The following is a 5,333-nucleotide window of genomic DNA, read 5'->3' on the forward strand; positions in this document are numbered from 1 at the left end:
GCCAAAGGTACGTGTTGGGGACGTCTCACCCGCAGGAGAGGGCCCCCTCAGATCCCAGGATCCCCTTTTCCGACGACACGGGTCGCCGCGCACGGCAAACACGCAGGAGGTGGTGATTTCGAACAGGCACCCCACTGTTCGTAGCCCGTTCCTTTTCTGGGCCCACACAATGCATGGAACTGGGCACTTGAGCCAAAGGCCCTTTGGGCCGCCTCGCTAAGATCCGATTTGCTTGGCTCTTTCGCCCTCCGAAGAGGGGTAAGCCGACCGGTGGGACCGCGTGGAGGTTCGAGATCATAACGATTTGCGTCACGAGAGGCTAAGACCAGCTCAGATAGTATATTGCGCTTCGTGATCGCCAAGAAGACATCGGACTCCCGATTGCCCTGGCGCCCAAGTCCTGTGCGGACAAGGGCATAACGCCCCCGTTGAGGCCTGTTGAGTGCCTTCGGTATACACCTCTGAACACTCAACGCACACAGCAATAGCCGGGTTTCCAGCGGCGTATTGCTTTGCACCGATTAACGGGACATTTCCGTCTTCCAGATGTTTTGGAAGCCCATGGCCTAGTGGGAACCCATCCACACCAACCATGGGGTCCAGCGATGAGAGGTTGGACGAGACCTCTCGATGGTGCTTATTCGCTTTTTGCGTGGCTGCATTTAGTGTGCGGTCTCAATCGATCAGATCTTGCATTCGGGGGCGCTTCTGAGACGGAGCCACGTCTCTGCGCAGGACAACCACTATGAGGACCGAGTCCCTGCAGCTCCCCCCAGTCTAGGATACTAGTTTGGGCAAGCCCAACCCGACACCTCAGGCGACATTGGGGATCTTAACCGCTGCCCACCAGTAGATAGGGACAGAGGGAATCTCGTTAATCCATTCATGCGCGTCACTAATTAGATGACGAGGCATTTGGCTACCTTAAGAGAGTCATAGTTACTCCCGCCGTTTACCCGCGCTTTTTTGAATTTCTTCACGTTGACATTCAGAGCACTGGGCAGAAATCACATTGCGTCAACACCCGCGGGGGCCATCGCAATGCTTTGTTTTAATTAGACAGTCGGATTCCCCTGGTCCGTGCCAGTTCTGAGCCGAGCGTTGAATGGCGGCCGAAGAAACGACACGCGACGGCTGAACCGACGCGGAAGCCTCGCAGCAAGGAAGATCCGCGGGAGGCCAAGGCACGGGACCGAGTTCGGATCCCAGGACGTCGACCGAAGTCTAAGACCCTTCACCTCGCCCAGGCCCGGCACGTCAGCCAGACCCGCTTCCCGACCAAGCCCGACACGCCCCGCTCCTCAGAGCCAATCCTTATTCCGAAGTTACGGATCCAATTTGCCGACTTCCCTTACCTACATTAATCTATCGACTAGAGGCTCTTGACCTTGGAGACCTGCTGCGGATATGGGTACGAACCGGCGCGAGACCTCCCGTGGCCCTCTCCTGGATTTTCAAGGTCCGAGGGGAATATCCAGACACCGCAGCAACTGCGGTGCTCTTCGCGTTCCGAACCCTATCTCCTTGCTAGAAGTTTCCAGGGAACTCGAACGCTTATACAGAAAAGAAAACTCTTCCCAGATCTCCCGACGGCTTCTCCAGGTCATTTTGGGTTACCCCGACGAACACTCAATGAGGGCCCGGATGTTAAACGGTTCCGCTGCCGGGTTCCGGAATAGCAACCGGATTCCCTTTCGCCCAACGTGTGTGTGTCTCTTTTTTTTATCTTTCAATTTATCTCTTTGTATAATAATATGTTTGCAGACATTGATTTTAGGACACCACATTTGCATAGGATTTCTCTTAGGGCTTAGGATCGACTGACTCGTGTGCAACGGCTGTTCACACGAAACCCTTCTCCACGTCAGTCCTCCAGGGTCTCGCTAGAGTATTTGCTACTACCACCAAGATCTGCACCGACGGCGGCTCCAGGCAGGCTCACGCCCAGACCCTTCTGCGCACACCGCCGCGACCCTCCTACTCGTCAGGGCTTCATGGAGGACGGTCACCAGTAATGGCACCGTCCCTCCCCACTTGCCGCTGACGGCAGAGTATAGGCGCGACGCTTCAGCGCCATCCATTTTCAGGGCTAGTTGCTTCGGCAGGTGAGTTGTTACACACTCCTTAGCGGATTCCGACTTCCATGGCCACCGTCCTGCTGTCTTAAGCAACCAACGCCTTTCATGGTATCCCATAAACGTCGACTTAGGCGCCTTAACTCTGCGTTTGGTTCATCCCACAGCGCCAGTTCTGCTTACCAAAATTGGCCCACTTGGCACTCTAATCCGAAATCTCGTGGCTTCAATGAACCAAGCAAGCCAGAGATCTCACCCATTTAAAGTTTGAGAATAGGTTGAGGTCGTTTCGGCCCCAAGGCCTCTAATCATTCGCTTTACCAGATGAGACTCGACGCGTCCCCGAAGGAACGGAGGAGTGAGTGCCAGCTATCCTGAGGGAAACTTCGGAGGGAACCAGCTACTAGATGGTTCGATTAGTCTTTCGCCCCTATACCTAGTTCCAGCGATCGATTTGCACGTCAGAATCGCTACGGACCTCCATCAGGGTTTCCCCTGACTTCGTCCTGACCAGGCATAGTTCACCATCTTTCGGGTACCAACGTGTACGCTCTAGGTGCGCCTCTTCTCGCAATGAGAACGAGACGCCCCGGGAGTGCGGAGCACTATGCAGCGCCCATCCTCCCTCGGCCGACGCAAAGGACGACCTTCACTTTCATTTCGCCTTTAGGTTTACTCATCCCAATGACTCGCGCACATGTTAGGCTCCTTGGTCCGTGTTTCAAGACGGGTCCTGAGAGTACCCAAAGCAATAGCGCCGCCGACAGGTAATTCAAAGCTTGGCCAGTCCGAGGGCTCCGCCGGCTAACAGCTGGCCAGGCCCGTGAACGGGAAAGACGTCCGTACCACAGGGCAAACAAAGCTGACCGAGCTTGCGGCGGGCCTGACGCACCGTTCGAATGAGAAGACTGGTTGCGGCCCGATACCATCTGGGGGAACACCGTCGCGCAGCCGGTCGGGTCACCGAGGGTCCGTCGCGCACGCACAAGGCGACGCAACGGTCTAACCGCCCGGGCCGTAGACCGACACGCAACGGGTCGCGACGTCCTACTAGGGGAGAAGTGCACGTCTACGTAGCCGGAACGTTCGCCGTTGGCCGTAACATCCGTGCGCCCTCCTTGCGGAAAAGCGACGGACACCCCTTTCGGGGTTTCGCGCACCAACGGGAGCCAGCATTTGTCGACGATGAATCTCCCCTTTCGAACTTTTGGGTTTCTCAGGTTTACCCCTGAACGGTTTCACGTACTCTTGAACTCTCTCTTCAAAGTTCTTTTCAACTTTCCCTCACGGTACTTGTTCGCTATCGGTCTCGTGGTTGTATTTAGCCTTAGATGGAGTTTACCACCCACTTAGGGCTGCATTCTCAAGCAACCCGACTCTAAGGAGAGACCCTCCCGAGACGCGCACCGGTCGCTACGGGCCTGGCACCCTCTATGGGTAAATGGCCCCATTCAAGATGGACTTGGACGCGATGCAACGTCACGGGATAAACGGATCCTCCCGAACACTACATTTCCCTGCGGCAGTACCGCGGGATTCAGTGCTGGGCTCTTTCCTGTTCGCTCGCCGCTACTAAGGAAATCCTTGTTAGTTTCTTTTCCTCCGCTTAGTAATATGCTTAAATTCAGCGGGTAATCTCGCCTACTCTGAGGTCGTCGTATACGTGTTAAATATATCACACACGTAGAGTGATATATTTTATATATGTGTAAAAATGACGAAAGAAGCTGTGGCGTAATCCTCGTACAACGGGGGCACACAACCGAGAGAAGCGGACCAGGCAGAGTGTGTGAACGAATGTTACGAGAAATGGGAAATGAGAGAGAGACTTGAGATCATGTTCGATGCGTCGTCCCAACTTCGCCGTGTGCCTTCGGAATATGTTGTCGTAACGCAACAGCAGCGTTTCCAAAGGTAAGGAAGCTCCTCGTAATTCGCCAGAAGTGATCAGCGGAAAGTAAGTCACATCGTCCTTAATGCGCCACACCAAAGCATCTTCGCGTCTCGTTTAATTCGATCTAAAGGAGAGAGACTCTCGCCAGGCGACTGCCGGTATGGTTTAACGCCCGTCCGCTTGCTTTTTGTATAGCTTTCGTGGACTGGACGACCGGACTTGACGCGCGGTCTCTCTCGGCGATCGACTAACGCGAAGACATGGGGCGACCGGACGCTGCTACCTTTCCACCTCCTCCTTCTAGGAGAGAAGTCATCCCTATGTGATGAGTCATATATATGGCGGCTGTGTAAGCCTCGCCAAAGAGGATTCAGGATACAGAAACAAGTTGTAGTACAACACAACACATTCACGGAGCCACAAACGACTCGACCGAAACGTGGCCGGGGAAGATGCATCCCGGAACTTCATCGTTTCGACGAATGAGTGCCTCCTTTTCGCGTTGTTCCTGCAACAAGACGATCCCTCTAGAATCCCTGGGGCTCTGTTTCTCGTCATACATTTCTTCACCACACTACACGGGTGGGGTATACGCGATCTCGTGTTCATGCTCACTCGCACACCCTTTCATTGTCCTTCTCTGTAGTCTCACGACAAACTCTCTTGTGTGTCGTTGCGGGTTACGCACGCCTCTTTCTTACACGCATCATTTCAGACTACGTCGGGAGCGCGGATGAAAACTCGCACGAAAAGCGAACGCTGTCTGTTAACAATCACGAGGGTATTTGGCGAGACACGGAGGCTGGTCGATGATCGTACGTCCGCGCGCTTGCGTCCGGAGCGGTGCACATACACACACGGGCGGTCGACAAATTAAGCGACTCACGACGCCGTGTGAAAATTAGCACTCACGCAAGTCCGGAACGACAAAGCAACGACGATGACGACGATGTCTCCAGTCATCTGCCGCGTACACACAACCTTCTTCCCTCCATGACGTCTAGAGCGTATTCTCGCTTGTTTTCGTGCGACCGCGGCAAACGCCGACGAACGGTCCAACAATCGCTCGTACGTGACACCGAGATGCCAACGTAAGCAGTCTTAAGGTTACGTGAACGACCCTCAGCCAGGCGTGGTCCAGGAATTGTATCCGTGGACCGCAATGTGCGTTCGAAATGTCGATGTTCATGTGTCCTGCAGTTCACACGTTGACGCGCAATTAGCTGCGTTCTTCATCGACCCACGAGCCAAGTGATCCACCGTTCAGGGTTGTATTTTAATATTCTGTGTTCATGTATATATATATATCATACTCGTATATAGTTCTCGGGTTCGGAAGAATCCGAGACCCGCGCCTCCAACTA

The 5,333-nt window shown here is 54.2% G+C and overlaps 1 non-coding gene and 1 pseudogene across 1 annotated transcript; both read right to left on the reverse strand.

The window, feature by feature from the left end:
* Positions 1-820: 820 nt before the first annotated feature.
* LOC143187906 (large subunit ribosomal RNA) lies at positions 821-3,730 on the reverse strand (annotated as a pseudogene).
* A 1,355-nt stretch (positions 3,731-5,085) lies between these two features.
* Positions 5,086-5,240, reverse strand: LOC143187908 (5.8S ribosomal RNA). The gene has a single exon (XR_013003360.1). It is a non-coding gene; the product is annotated as a 5.8S ribosomal RNA (ribosomal RNA).
* Between the last annotated feature and the right edge of the window lie 93 nt (positions 5,241-5,333).

Source organism: Calliopsis andreniformis, unplaced genomic scaffold, assembly GCF_051401765.1.
Source record: "Calliopsis andreniformis isolate RMS-2024a unplaced genomic scaffold, iyCalAndr_principal scaffold0409, whole genome shotgun sequence".
Taxonomy (NCBI): domain Eukaryota; kingdom Metazoa; phylum Arthropoda; class Insecta; order Hymenoptera; family Andrenidae; genus Calliopsis; species Calliopsis andreniformis.